This window comes from Mus caroli, unplaced genomic scaffold (genome assembly GCF_978045245.1).
Source record: "Mus caroli unplaced genomic scaffold, Mus_caroli_1 scaffold_15, whole genome shotgun sequence".
Classification (NCBI taxonomy): Eukaryota; Metazoa; Chordata; class Mammalia; order Rodentia; family Muridae; genus Mus; species Mus caroli.
In genome coordinates this window covers 50553693-50570698 of record NW_028227270.1, presented here as the reverse complement: position 1 = coordinate 50570698, position 17006 = coordinate 50553693, and positions in this window count along the sequence as shown.

Below are 17006 nucleotides of genomic sequence, written 5' to 3'. Positions count from 1 at the left end.
CTTCTCTGACTACAGGGGTTCAAGTCCACCCTTCCCAACTGTCGGGAACGTGGATGGCTACAGGAGAAACACACGCATTCCTGTATTGTTCAAGTCATTCGTAAGCACAAGAGCAAAACATACCCTAGCACTGCCTCACATTGAAGACTGTAAAACATGGAGACCACACATAAATCACAGCAACTGGCAGAGCAGAGTCAGTACCTATGCTCGCAATTACACATAAGGCTTCATTTCTTCGTGGGCCTCAGAGTGGTCTGTGAACTTGTCTGGTGACACCTGCCGTTTGAGGGGACACAAGGAGAACCTGAACATATCCCAGGTTCAGCTTTATGTAAAGAAATACAGAGAGTTCAAATCACTGAGTTCACATTCATCCGATTCAACTTTATCAATGGTGTGATCACATTCCATTGTCAGAGACTCGAAAAATTATTGTCACCATGCTCTAGGTGATGTTAGCATGGCCAAATTATTCCGCTCTGGATCTCATCTGAAGAGTTAGACTGTGTGTGTGCAAAACTTTCAATCAACCTTTGTTCTAGCTTCTCGATAAGCCTTTGTAGGAGCCTAACGTCAAGTCAAGTAAGGTTGCAGACTGCTCAGAAGACAGGAGGTGATTCTGTGAACACAGAAATCACTATACCGATTCTGCCCAACCTCCTGGATAAATCAGTCATTCAATTAGGTAAAGCAGAGCAGAATTGAGATTTGCTTCCAGGCTGTGGGGCATCTCCTAAGCTTGGTTTAAGGAAGGTGAGCAGAAGTTTCAGTGTTAAAAGTATTCCACTGCAAATTACTAAAGCAAATCCACCTTATCCTAGATGTTTCTGGAATGTGTTTGCAAATTGACTCTCCTTCTTTGGGACTTGAGTTGGTCAGTCCAGGGACTTTACAAAGAACACATACTCAGTGGTGTCGAATCTGCTCTTGTGCTGTCGTGGGGCCAAAGGGAATCACCCACTGCCTGCTCACCCAGAACCAACTAGAGAGTACTATTGTGCTCACAAGACAGGAAAGTGCATGCTCACTGCAGTGAGTTCATCTGCAGAGTGGAGGGAGGCTGGCAGCAACGTGACCATCTGTAAGACTCGATTGTCATTACAGGCCACATCAATGACTCAGACATGGGGAGGAATTTCCCAGCCTCAGGCCAGGTCGTGAGACACTTCATTGTGTCGCAACAGTCTGTGCAAGTGGATTCACAGACTAAACAGTTTGCTTGATGACAAAGCAAACACATACACACACACACACACACACACACACACATACACACACACACAATTGTTAAGTACTATAAGTCCCAGCTTATAGCCATCAACATAGAAAGGCCAAATCAAAAGGAAACTCCATAGTAACTTCAAAGGAATGACTCATGAATCACAGCATATTAAAATGGGCACTGTAAATTAATTGGAAAAACCTTCTCAGGAGCCTTCAGCTCACAGAGCTGTGCCTATTGTTCCACGTGAGTCTGCCCATCAGAAACAGGCTTAGAGATTCACAAGAGTCCTGGCATGAGGTGCATGGAAGAACCAAGCACAGTCCGCTCTAGCACTGATGCACCTGCCTCATGCTGAGAATGACCTGGATGTTATTGTGTTTCTATGGAATATATAGCCTTAGGCAAAATCCTATTGCATGGCAGTAAACTCAGTTAACTTCAGACACGCAGGCAAATTAGTAACAGGGATCCCTCAGGCTTCTGTCCTGTCAAAGAGCACAGTTCTAGATTGGGGGGTGAGCACAGGAGAGTGAGGATCAAACACTAGGAAGTTGAACCCCCTGGATTAACATTGTGTTTATCTGAGTTGGGTTGACAAGAGCCACTGTTAAGAGAGTAATTGTTGCCTCCTGGTTGGGCGAGGTGTTACATATGCTCTGTAGTACGAAGGGTTTCCCTGGAGAACAGGAATCATTATCTGATGGCTTCCTCTTCCATTTCTTTCTGTTAAGGAAAGAGTGGACTGTCAGGCTGCATGGTGCCTGAGCAAACCGTTCAGGGGAGGCAGAACACAGTCTGAAATAGGGCTCCCATTCTGTGTTTCCCCCAATGAGAAACAGCAGGGGCTGGGCTGGGACAGACACTGTGGCTCCTGGTCTCCTGTGTACCCAGACACCACCAGGGGTGCCGCTGGCGTTGGAAACCGGTGTCTGCAGGTCCATGCTTCCCCTCAGGTCATCCATGTGCCAGGCAGGAAGGGAATGGTTAGAGGTGCGGTGGGGGTGGGGGTGGGCGGGGGCAGAGTCCAGTTTCGTTCTGAGTGAGTGCTAGAAGAGAAAAGGCCTTTGTCTTCTCAGGGAGATTCAGTCACCACTCTGTGGTGATCCTTGATGAAGGAGACATCCTTGCTTGCCCATATAGTTTTATTTCATGGTGGATGTGAATGCATACATGTTACTCAGAGTGAATCAGGGATTAAATACCTTTTGAGGGAAGGAATATTCAGGAAGGGAAGCAAAACATGCTAATGAGATAGCTCATTAGCATGGAGAACTCCAGGTTTTTATGTTACATGGCTGATTGTCACGCTCCTCTCAGTGGAGTGCCACAGTTACGCGTTCTAGACCAGGTAGTTTGGCAGGCAGCTGGCTCCATGCCTGCTTTTCTCAATTCTGAGATTCCCTGGAGGTTTGAGTCTGCTCAGCCTTACCAGTTCTTCGGTCTGGCGGCACGGTCCACTGGCCCCAGAGTTGAATACAATTTCCTGCCATGGAAAGGGGCTCATTCTTTTTACCATCTATTTCACGCCACTACTCTGATCTGTGCAGTTGGGTTACAGGCTTCCGTACATCTCCGTTTATAAACATTATGCTCTGAGGTCATAGACTAGATGAATCAGACTCTACAGCACCATAGACTGGAGTCAGGATAGAGTATCCCTGGTGAAAGGGGGTTGTTTGCCAAAGGTGTTACAGCTACAAAGCTAACCTGTCCATTGTCTGTTTCAAAGTTTCAATGTATCCTGTTCAGGATCTTAGTTCTTTGGATCTGCAGACTGCTCCAGGGTTGGCTTTTGGTCTGTTCTGTGGTTCTTCCATCCTGGCCCAGGATAGGATTGAGGCTAGGGAGAACTTTTGGAAGGGCTTTGGAGGGGGAGGATCCAGTGTTGCTTTCTGTTTCTCAGCTCCTTGCACTGTGCTGTCTCTGCCCTTCTTTTCATTATGTAATGACAAACTTCCCAAACAAATCTCTGCAGTACTTCTGTCTATAGAAATAGAATTCCACTCTCGTCCTGGTGGGAAAGCATTTCCTGTTGAAGGAAGGGTGACAGAGTGGGCATTTTCCTTCAGTTTAGTAGAGTTCTGCAGTCAGTGTGTGGGGTGCAATGGGATCTTCATATTCATTTTATCTACTATAGATAAGGCTACCCCCCTGGCATAGACATGAGGATAAGAAGTTATGGCTGTCATGGGGGCTTTTGGTGGCAATGGCATGCACTTAAGATTCTCCAGAAAAGTAGAGACATTAGCTAGAAGACTTACATATATATATATATATATATATATATATATATATATATAATCACATTTAACAGTATTGTCACATGTAATATTATATATATTTTATCAAATGGAGAAAGAAAACAGAGGGCATTGTTCTAAGGGAATGGGTGATCATAGAGGTCAAGAATTATTGAGATCTACACTGAGGACTGGAAGCTCAAGACATAATCAATACAATCATAATCAGTGTACATTTCAGTCTGTGCTGACATCACAGGCTAGAGTGATATCCCAGTTTAAAGACCATCGGAATTCACGATTCTCCCTTACCTGATCAGGCTCCTTGCACTAGAGAGGTTGTCTGCATGATCAATCTAGTGATGTTAACTTCACTCAGATGTAGGCACTCAGACAAGAGTAACCAGAAACTCTATGGCCTAGTCAAGATGCACATAAAACCACTACCACAAGCTGCTCTTAATGGACCTCCACCACCATCATCCAGGGTTCTAGATGGATCGGTTATAGCTTTGGCTTGTGGGTAGTGAGTGGTGATAATTCTTCTGGGTTTACAAGTCTATAAGAGGCACTGAACTGTGAGAAGAAATGGAAGCAGACCTAGTGCACATCATACATCTGTATCATTTGGGGCTGATGGTCAAAAAGAAGAATGTGGCAGCCACATTTGCAGAGAGATGCACTGAGGCCCTGAGTAAATCAACAAGGACACTGCTTCCTGCTGCTTAGCTTCATAAGTCTGTATCCTTTCCTAGCTAAAGATGTGGCTTCTCAAGGAAACATACAATCTCCTTGTCCTGGTGACTGCATTTTCTAATCTGCTGTAGTCTCTCAAATTCTGTGATTAAAGGCAGCATGTACCACCCTCTGATGAGTGGCTTCACTAGGTTAAGCTGCTTTCAGTCAAACCTGGGGACATGAGTTCAATCCCAGGAACACACATGGTGAAAGGAGGAACTGGCACTTGTATTTTTCCTCTGACATCCCCATGTGCAAGGACTTGGTATGTTTATTTGCACACACACATACACACACACACACACACACACACACCATATCCCCCACACCATACACACATACACACACATACACAAATATACACACATTCCATAATACACGCACACCACCACACATACACAAACATACACACACACACATTCCATACCACATACACACACACATACCACACACACACCACACATACACACACCACACAAACACATATCACACAAACATACCGCATGCACACACACACATATACATACCACATACACACATACCACACATACACATTCATACACATACCACATGCACACACACACATACACATACCACACACACACACACACACACACACATACACATACCACACACACATACACACTGCATACCACCCCCCCACACACACACCACATACCACACACACCACACATACCACACACACACATACCATACATACATACCACACACACACACATACACACACATACACATCACACACATACCACACACACCACAAACACACACACACCACACATTTATACACACACTACAAACACACCATACACATACACACTCACATATGTACACACCACATATACATACATACACACACACGCCACACATACACAACACACACACACACCACAAATAAGGAAGTAAATCAATCAATCAACCAACCAATCAATCAATAAAGCCTGTGTCTTTAAAATACTTGTCTTAATGATGGCAAAAGTGGAGGAAGATACCACAGAACACTGAGAGGGTTTATAGAAGCTCTCGCTCAGCTGTAGAGAACCCCAGGAGAGCGTCTCTGTGTCTGACTATGGCCCACAGTAGTGTTAGAACAACTCTCTTTGACTTGTCAGGATTCTCCACAGAAGAGACTTTAGGACAAGCTGACGATGTAGCAGTGCACCATGGTTCAGCCTATTGGCTGTTAGCCGGTAGTTAATTCAGAAAGAACTTCAAGGAAAGCCATGAGTTTCCATCTCTCTTTTGTCTACCATTGGCCTCCCATCTACCCTCTGCATGTTACTCCCTTTTCACCAAGGCATCTGGAATGGGATGCATGAGTCTGTTTGCATGTACCTTAACCTTGTGCTATAAGGGATCTCTGCTAAAGTCTTGGGCCTGGGAAAAGACAGAAGCTCCGAAGCGCATATGGATTATATGCTCAACACATAGATCAGTAGAACAACCCAGAAGGTACCACGTATTACTGCTATACCCTTCGTACATGTGTTTCATGTATTGATGCTATACATTTCATACAATTGTTGAAATGGTATTTTTACAACCACGCTTACATATATGAACTCAGGTGTGTAACAGGAGTAACCACTAAGCATCCTTACTAACTTCCAGTGAGCTGAAAGTCAACAGGCACCTTTCATTAGAAGACCCTTCATGACGCAGACACACTAGTGTCTGGTGTCACCTTTAATGACTCACCAAGAGCCCAATGACTGCGTTGCCACCCCTTCCTCACACAGCTACATTTATAAGACCATATTGTCTGCCTTGTATGACTGAATCCTCAGAATGTTGAGCTTGTCTTTGGCACGTGTAGAAGCGAGCCTCTACTCTCTACTTATTCTTCAGTGTTTACTGAGCATGAGCTAGCCCTGGACTTTCAGCAAGCTGTTTCAATATAACCACTGGGGCCTCTTTCTTGGAGAGTGTGCATGCTCTGGGTGGTCTGCAAACTGTGGTGTGGTGTAGAACTATCTCGAGGGTAGCTGAGAGCAGGAAATGGAGCTTATGAGACTGCAGCCTATGGAGTGGTTCTGAGTCCCTGGAACTGAGCTTCCCAGGTCTAGATGGTGCTTAGACTACTGGTCTGGAACCTCACCCTGAGAAGTATAGGTCTGCATCTCCCTCCAAAGCAGGTCAGTGGGAGAGAACACAAGTGCTGCCCACTGTGATGCTTCTCATGCTTGCAAAGCACACCAGGTTTCCCTGTCCTTCTTTACTGCACAACTACAACTATAATGGGGAAGGTCATTTGGGGCCAATTGCCTTTTCTATAATTACAATTAAAATCTTAAAAGAAAATGAGAGAAGAGCCCTGCCTTTACCCGATTTTGAAGGTGAAGAAAGCGTGTAAATGAGTCCTCACTTCATGGCACGGACTCTCCTCTTAGCCAAATTAATCTTATTCTGGCATTTCAAACTCTACGATGACTCAGGTTACCATTGTCAGCTGTTAATGACTATTTTGCACTCAAGACATCTCTAAAAGAGTCTCTCTTCTTAAATTTTAAACGAGCAGAGAGCTCGGATTGCTTGACCTGAATAGCTTTAATAAATCAGCTACACACCCCATCCAAGTATGTGTGGACCCAGGAGCTCTGAGTTTGCATTTCAGCGGGCTGAAGTAATGTTGAAAACATAGTCCACCCCACCCATCCCACTCCTCCTCAGCTTCCGCCTCAGCTTACAGGTGGTTTGCCAGAAGAATAGGAACTGGTTACCAGAAGATATTCCAAACAAATTAGGGACTGGGAAAAATAGCTGGCACAACAAACTCGCCCAGCCTAAGAGTCCCTCTGAGAGATTCATGTCCAAGCACAGAAGGAGCACCCACATCCGTATCCCGTTTGTCTGGTATACTTTAATGACAGTTTTTCTTCCTTTTTGACATTATCATAACCCAGTCAATTCTATCTCAGTTGAGAATAACCAGTGTGATTAATATTTAATTGATTATTTTCATATGTTTAAATATAATCCACAAGAACAAGTAGGACAGTCCCACCCACCTATTTTTTATTGAATTTTGAGACTCTTTTATGGACTCAGGTTTTAAGGTTATAACTTATATACTCATCAGCTCTGTGCTCCACATTCTAGTTTTACCCGTTAAGGAAAACTCATTCCATTTAGCAATTTAGTGGTTCTTACTTCACTTTCGTTCTCCATAAAACTGAAGTGAGGACAACTCCCTAAATTAAACTTCCCACTTTTAATGTCTTTGAGGAAGCTTCTACGTACGCTGTTTGGAATACATAGGATGCATAGGAGAAGGACATAATGGACACCCTTGGGGGCAGGACAGAGTGAAAGCCTGTGCCCTTGCCAACTGGGTGGGCATCCTTGGAGACAGGATAGAAAGAGTGCATGTCCCACTGATGACTCCTTCATTTTTGGTGAGAAGACAGGCTATGTAGAGCAGTGGACATGTGAAGATAAGGATTCTGCATCCTACAGAAGAGGGTAAGAAAGAAAGAGATCAGATGCTCCAAGGCAGACCAAAACCCCAGGCCACAGAAGCCATAGCTCAGGCAGAAGAACATTTTCAGGAAGACAGAAGAGCTGTTTTACACAAGAAAAGTTTGAAGCATGGGAGAGGAGCCGATGAGTGGAGGAAGCCAATACCTTCTTCAATTTTACAACTGGCAAAGGAATGAGTTCCAGAGACGATAGGCCAGTAAGGTCCACGCTGCCAGATTCAGAAGGACTTGTGAACAAGCTGATGAGGACTTCATTGAGAAGTTCTGATCATAAGATCCAGTTCAGTGAGCTTTGCAGCTGGCCATGTGTCTGTTTTAATTCCACGAATCAGCTTTTGCTGGATACCAGTCCCTACAGGGAAACGATGGGCATCTCCGTGTGGAAGGTAATCAGTCAACTGGAGCATCAGCTTCCAGTATCACCTGGCTTGAAGTATCCAACTGATACACCTGTGTACTTAGAGAGAGACAATAGTGCAGCCAGTCAGAGCTGATTCCACTAACCTGCTCAAAGACCTCCACTAATTAATTGAGGTCAAGCCAAGGTGGCGGGGAGGAGCTCTAACAGCATGAGGTAGAGTCCTGTTCTTCATCATATGCTAACTCCCATTCAGTGGTTTGGATGAAGGCACAGAAAGCATGCTTATAACGTTTGCACATGATAGAGAACTGCAGGAGGCAGCTGACACAGCAGATGACAGAATGGAGCTTTAGATGAGTCAAAGAAGGAGCTACCAGCTTAGATGCACAAAAGTAAAAGCAGGAATCTCAGGGGTTCACGGGCAGCATTGCTCATCTGCTCATGATGGTCAGGAAACAAAGTTCTATATCTTTCCAGAATGGACTTCAATAAACTTTACCATGTATGTGTAGAGGTTGTGTGTTGGTCTTAGGAGGAAGTAGAGACGATGTCTTATAACCAGGCAGGTTTTCTACCTCATCCATAGGCTATGCCTTCCTTCTTCATGTGGGAGTGTGCAGAAAGGTAGGCTTAAGTCTCCCCACAGAAAGAGCTCTGAGCATAGGTGACTTGGAGCAGGACGTTGAAGGAGCTGACCAAGTCAGTGATGGACACAGGCAGATAACTTCAAGGGAAGTTAGATAGCTATTTCTCTATCAGTACTGTGGATCTGCAATATCCCTAGCCCTGTCAGGTGATAGCTTGCTTGTTATGAGAGTCACACACAGGCCACAGGGCCAGGCCTGAGACAGCAGAGTGAATTCTACACCTTAGAAAAAGAAGCAAAGGGACAGCCCTGGTGACCATGTGGGGTCACCTAGTAACTGTTTCTCCCGGGACCTAAGATCATCAAGTGCTCAATACACATGATCTTATTACCCTCCCCTCTTAACATATACCCTCAGAACACGGTGCCCCAGAGGAAACAAGACATGTCAGGTTGACGCTAGTTCATAGCCTGATCCAGAGGCTTAGGTCTGAGTCTTTCTGGAGGCTGGAAAGCCTCCACAGTATCTGCTCACTCTAGTGCAGTGGAGGCTGCATGGGCACCATGCATGCCCTGCTGCATTTTAATGAGAACACAGCTCTGTGTGGCTCTCTCCTTCCCTCCTGTTTGTTTCCTACAGAAATGCTCTGCACAATGAGGTAATGTTTGTCCCAGGTCCAGCCTCTGAATTAGGGCATCATGGGTCCTGAAAGCCTGATGAAAATGTCTATGGACAATTAACGAAGGAGCTGTGCATGGTAATTGCTGGCTTCTAAAAATTACTTCCACAAGAAAGAAACATTAATTGCTTTTGGGTAAAAAAACAACAACAAAAAAGTGTGATAAAAGAAAACATGGTGTATGGGAAAAGTGAAGTTCAATTGGAGAGGATAGTAAATTCTCTCTCTCTCTCTCTCTCTCTCTCTCTCTGTGTGTGTGTGTGTGTGTGTGTGTGTGTGTGTGTGTATGTGTGTTTTAACAAAGAAAGGTAAGAGCTGTGAGATACCACTGAAAGCAGAAGGTGACAGTTCTGCCTTACTAACCACAGTTCAGCACTCTTTGGGAGATGACAGTGCCGTGGGTTACCCATGTCCACTGCCGAGGACCAGTCTTGCAGAATGTACTCTAAGTCTCAGCCTGTTCACCCTTTAACAGAAGGGAGACATGACTCATCCATGTCTTCCGTGGCTTTGAATTCCAAAACTTTTTCAGGCCATGTGCTCTAGCCATCTACCCATGTATCCATCCCATTACCCAACTCTCACTGTTCAATGCTTTGATGAGCTTATCCTGTATCCATGCTAAGATAATTGTCTGTACATCCTGAGGCAATGGATCTTTCAGGTCACCGAACAGAAATGTATTCTGAGAAGGCTCCTTTCATGAACTAGACAAAACAGAATGAAGGTTTCCATTTAGCAGGCATGAGGACGTCTTTCTGAGCTACCTGATGCTATAGGGATGGGTGAGGGGAACTTTTAGAATACGAAGTGGAGATTCAAAAAAAAAAGCCTACTAATGTTAAACTTTCCATGAGGCTGACCACTGGGTTAGAATTCAGTGACTGTGGGGATTTGGAATGTAGCAGACCTATAGCCAAATGGTCTTGTGTTCTCTATTGAATCGAATCTACCATACTTTCAACTATCAGATAAAACCCAAATATACCACCAGCAATATATACCTCTACCAATAGATACCTCTACCCAAATATACCTCTACCAATGCAGAGGGGAAGACCAAAAAAACCAAACCAAACCAAAACAAAACAAAACAAAAAACAGGTTTTTGCACTTTCTTGGAATGTGCCCAGCTGTGTTCTGAACAATCTATTTATAGAATGACTCTTTATATCCTGAAAATGAAAAGCTTCGATAGAGACACTTCCATGTCAGAACACGTTATTTGAAGTAATTTGAATCCATGTTTCCAGTCAGTGGCTCCTCACATCTGGCTCAGAATCAATTGTCTCTGACTCCTTTGGAGGTGAAGGCTCTATTTAACCTCAACATGAAGGCTGGCTAATTGGGCTTTACTATGACTTTACACTAGATGCTTCACATTCTACTTAAGAACCTGAAGGTAGAAGGGAACTTAAGTTTTGTTGTCTAGAAAAGAGAGTCTGTAGGCTATATCTGATACCACTTCACTGCTTGGTATGAAGACTGTACACTTTAAAAACAAGTAAACTTCCTAAAAACGGTTCCACTTGGATAGGTATTTTTTCATAGGTTTAAAGGTACCAGGAGAACATAACTCAATACTGAACCTACCACAATTGTACAGCTTGGCTGAAAGCCAAGGAAACTTAAGATGGAAACACTTTATTCTTAATATTGGAAACATGCCTCTTACTCAAAACTCATTTGTGTTGACATGTAAAATGGTAAGGACTGGGGCTGAGGACATTCTACCAGATCCATTTATGAGCAGGACCCATGATGGGATTATAGTGGCGATGACTAGAGATCTGGGAACAGAAATGAGAGGTTTTTATACATATAACTGCTTTTTCCATATGGTTTTAGATTTCTGAGAAGGAAAGCATGTTCATAGCAGAGGGAGGATAGATGTGATATGCTCCCTTCCATTTCATCCATCTTGTGTTTTATGTGCAAGTTGTGGGGTGTGTGTGTGTGTGTGTGTGTGTGTGTGTGTGTGTGATTTTGATACTCTCTTTGCTTAATTTCAAATGTGTAACTGCAGTTAGATAGCCAAAGCTCTTTGGAATTCAGCAGTGAGACGTTCTCTCTCTGCACCCATAAGGTACAGGTACAGGTCACTGCTGTCACAGTGGAGTCATGTTTGAAAATGTCAGTGCTGGATGGAGGAATACCTTTAAGCTCTGCATCTCCTGGGGAGCGTCAGCCCTTTCAAGCATGCACCCTTCTTCCCTTAAGAAGTGGTTGGAGCCATGTACCTACAAACAAACCTGCTCCCACCTTAGCCTCTGGGGTGCCTTCTGCAGGTCTGGTCTTTCCCACTCATTCACAAGGAGTTATCCTTAGTTCATCCTTGTTCTAGCCAGTGTCACAGCTCTGTCATACCAGATTTACATGGTCTTCATCTATAACATATATGGCAGATGTCTTGTTTTCTTCTGTGGAGGAACTGCCATGTTTCCACTTTATGTCTTCAAAGCTAATCCTGAGTTCAGCATATAGCATTGTTCAAAGTTTTGGTGGGGATCTGCGCTCCCTACAAGGCTTGATCTATATGATTTCCATGGCATATCCACTGTCCTTCCCCCAACCTCTATGTATGGTATGCTATTGGATCCTACGACTTTCTTCACATCCAGGATTCTCTTGCAATTGTTTTTGAGACTGAGGCCTGGACTCTGGCTGTGTATACTCTGGAAGTGTTACTAAATTGTCTGTAATCAAAATGTCCTCTGTGGACCTCACATCTCCAAGTGGGAATGTAACCAAGGGAGCTCTAGCAAAGGCTTAAGTGAATCATTTACCTAAATCTAAGACTACTTAAATGCAAGCTTTTTAAGAAGTTGAACACTTTATGACCAGCACAGAGCAACATCAAACTCTACTTTCACAGATTCCAGCAAACCACCACAAGCCACTTCCTAGTGGTTCGTGCCTCTCAATTTTAAGTCCATTTGAGAAACTGTTCAGTCAGCAGTTATGGAGTGACTATAAGGTGTTAGATGCTGAGGGCATGTGTTTTATTCTCATTTAATATTTTCAAAAAATCTCTTAGAGGTACATATAGTTGTTTGTACATGGGAGTGAATGTTAGACAGTCAAACACATAGACACAAGCATGGGATATGCAAAAGCACCCTTGTGGAGATGGATGCGGAGGATTTGTGGAGCTAGAACAGGTATAAGTGAAGTCAGGAAACCCATCTGACATCGCCTTGAATGCCTGTCTCAGTTCACAGTTCTTATAAGCAGGATACCTACACAGACACATATATGTGTGTGAACCACTCTTCTTCAAACTGAGACATCTGTTCTGGGGAGGAGCCCTGAATGCACAAGAACCACCATCAAAAGAAAACACATTTCTTCATGTATGTGGTCCAAGAGTACTGTACAAATGGGATTTCTTTCTGGAAAAAAAAAAGGTACATTCAACAATGGTTGAAGAGGGGAGGAAATGGTCGGGTCACTACAGTTATTAATTTCAAGCATCAGAATTTGAGAGCAGACCCCATGTAAAAAAGTCAGACATGGAGGTTCCTGGTGATGGGAAGGATAAGGGGGAAGGGCTCCTTAGATAGATAGATTGTCTAGATTAATCAGTTCTATAAAATACTGTGTCTCAAAAAGTAACGTGTAGAGTGACATGAGCATCACTAGCTAACCTTGGCATGTGTACACATATGAAGACCCACAACCAATCAAAATGCAGAGTGGTGGAGCCCAGTTCTGACATATATATTGACAACACAAATCCTGCGCCTAAGGTCAGGAATCACTGCGACAAATTATAAGAACCAGAGGATCAGAGAGTTTGCTGAGAATGTGTCTCCTAGAATTGCCAGAAGTTACTCCCAAGAAGTCTTACCAACATAACTACATAAACATGAGCTCAGCAAGGCTGATACCAATCAACAAGATAGACTGGAGAAAGCCTCAAACCTACACAAAGAACTATAGGTGACTAGTGAATGCTAAAATCAGGAGAAATAATCTTCCTTGGAGAAGACTACACCACTTGGTTATCCAATACTGAATGACCAATCTGGAAAACACACATACAGGTAATATTAAAGAGACTGACTAGGTTTTATTTAGGAGTGTGTGTATGTGTATGTAAAAATAATATATGAAAGAAAAGAGGCCATAAATTTAAACAAGAACAAAAAGGAGTCTTTGGGATGCTGGATGGACTGGAAAGAAGAAAGGGAAGAGGTCATGATATAATTATAATCTCAGAAAGTACAAGTAATATTATTTCAAAGAAAAAGGGAAATTATTCAGTGCTATAAAATTGGGACTCATTTGGGTATTTTATTGGCATCATCTGATGATCCTTTTGTGTGTGTTCTGGCCCGTGGAGCAGCCAGTCTCACAACACCCAGAGGAAGATCTACTCTCAGGTGCTCTAACATGCCCAGGACCACAAGATCCAAGGATCCCAGGAACTTGGTCACACCAGGATCTCAGGGTCCCAGAGGCAGCTTGACTCCCAGAAGCTCTGACATACCCAGGATCTCAGGAGCCCAGGAGCTCAGAATCACAGCATCACAGGGACAGCTAAACTCTGAGGAGTTCTGACACAACCAGGATTACAGGAAGGATGAGCGTCAGCTATAGTGAGGTCAAGTAGCACTAGAGATAATCAGATGGCAGGAGGCAAGCATAAGAACATAAGCAACAGAAACCAAGGTTACTTGGCACCATCAGAACCCAATTCTCCCATTATAGCATGTCAAGGATGCACCATGACATCAGAATAGCAAGATTTGGATCTAAACATCACTTCTTATGATGGTGATAGAGGACTTTAAGAAGGACATAAATAACTACCTTAAAGAAATACAGGAGAACACAGGTAAACAGCTAGAAGCCCTTAAAGAGGAAACACAAATATCCCTTAAAGAATGACAGGAAAATGCAATCAAACAGGTAAAGGAAATAAACAAAACCATCCAAGATCTAAAAATGGAAATAGAAACAATAAAGAAATCACAAAGGGAGACAACCCTGGAGTTAGAAAACCTAGGAAAGAGATCAGGAGTCACAGATGCAAGCATCAGCAACAGAATACAAGAGATAGAAGAGGGAATCTCAGGTTCAGAAGATACCATAGAAAAAATTGACATAACAATCAAAGAAAATGCAAAATGCAAAAAGCTCCTAACCCAGAACATCCAGTAAATCCAGGACACAACGAGAAGACCAAATCTAAGGATAATAGGTATAGAAGAGAGTGAAGATTTTCAAAGTAAAGGGCCAGTAAATCTCTTTAACAAAATTATAGAAGAAAATGTCTCTAACCTAAATAAAGAGATGCCCACAAACATACAAGAAGCCTACAGAAATCCAAATAGACTGGACCAGAAAAGAAATTCCTCCCATCACATAATAATCAAAACATCAAATGCACAAAATAAAGAGAGAATATTAAAAGCAGTAAAGGAAAAAAGGTCAAGTAACATATAAAGGCAGACCTATCAGAATTATACCAGACTTCTCTCCAGAGACTATAAAGCCAGAAGATCCTGGGCATATGTCATAGAGACCCTAAGAGAACACAAATGTCAGCCCGGGCTACTACATCCAGCAAAACTCTCAATTACCATAGAGGGAGAAACCAAGATATTCCATGACAAAACCAAATTTACACAATATCTTTCCATAAATCCAGCTCTACAAAGGATAATAGATGAAAACACCAACACAAGGAGGGAAACTACATCCTTGAAAAAGCAAGAAACTCAAAAGAAGATAGCCATCCAAACATAATTCCACCCCTAACAACAAAAATAACAGGAAGTAAGTCACTTTTCCTTAATATCTCTTAGCATCAATGGACTCAATCCCCACCACCACCACCACCAAAAGACAAGAACTAACAGAATGGATAGGAAAACAGGACCCAGCATTTTGCTGCATACAGGAAATGCACCTCAGTGACAAAAACAGACACTACCTTAGAGTAAAAGGTTGGAAAACAATTTTCCAAGAAAATGGTCCCAAGAAACAAGCTGGAGGAGCCATTCTAATATTGAATAAAATCAACTCTCAACCAAAAGTTACCAAAAATGATAAGGAAGAACTTACTGGTCAAAGGCAAAATCTACCAAAATGAACTCTCAATTCTGAACATCTATGCTCCAAATTCAAAGGCACCCATATTCATACAAGAAACTTTAGAATGCTCAAAGCACACATTGTGACCCATACAATGATAGTGGGAGACTTCAACACCCCACTCTCAGCAATGGACAGATCACGGAAACGGAAACTAAACAGAGACACAGTGAAACTAACAGAAGTTATAAACCAAATGGATCTAACAGATATCTACAGAACATTACATCCTGAGCCAAAGAATATACCGTGTTCTCAGCATCTCATGGTACCTTCTCCAAAATTGCCCATATAACTGACCACAAAACAGGCCTCAAAAGATACAAGAAGATTGAAATAATCCCATGTACCCTATCAGATAATCATGGACTAAGGCTGGTCTTAAATACCAACAAAAACAATGGAAAGCATACATAAACATGAAAGCTGAACAAAGCTCTACTCAATGATACCTTGGTTAAGGAAGAAATAAAGAAAGAAATTAAAAGCTTTTTAGACTTTAATAAAAATGAAGATACATCATCCCAAAACTTAGGGATACAGTGAAAGCACTGGTAAGAGTAAAACTCATAGCTCTACTCATAGCTCTAAGCGCCTCCAAAAAGAAACTGAAGAGAGCTTACACTACCTACCAGCTTAACAGCACACCTGAAAGCTCTAGAAGAAAAAGAAGCAAATACACCCAGGCGGAATAGACGGCAGGAAATAATCAAACTCAGGGCTGAAATCAACCAAATAGAAACAAAAAGAACTATACAAAAAAATCAACAAAACCAGGAGCTGGTTCTTTGAAAAAAAAAAAAAAACTCAACAAGATAGGTAAACCCTTAGCCAGACTAACCAGAGGGCACAGAGATAGTATCCAAATTAATAAAATCAGAAATGGAAAGGGAGACATAACAATGAAATATATCTTAAAATAATTATTGTTTGTTGAATATCAACAGTTGAAAATATTAAAATCATGAGATATTAAGATCATAGAAATATATTGATAATTCTCACTGTGCTTGAAATTAGCATTTTTTTTTTTTTTTTTTTTTTTTTTGGTTTTTTGAGACAGGGTTTCTCTGTATAGCCCTGGCTGTCCTGGAACTCACTCTGTATACCAGGCTGGCCTCGAACTCAGAAATCCACCTGCCTCTGCCTCCCGAGTGCTGGGATTAAAGGCGTGTGCCACCACGCCCGGCTCAGCATTTTCTTAATGTTTAACTTCAAAGAGTTTTTGCTATTTTGAAATTTTTAAAATATACTTACTTATAAAATAATTTCTCTCATAGAAACACTGATACTCTTTTTTAAGTAAACAATTGTTAGACAACGTACACACACACACACACACACATATATATAATGTGTAATTATATATATATATAAAATGCATTTTAAAAACTCTCTCGCTATGTCAGGTGGTATCATATAAAGGCTTTTGAATATATTTCTTAATGATTTGCTTTTAATATTTTATGCTCTTTTACTATGCGTAATTCCAATAGAATATTTTGTATGTTTTGAAACAATTTAGTATTCAACATTAGATATAGGATCCTCAGTTACAGATAGTATTAAATACT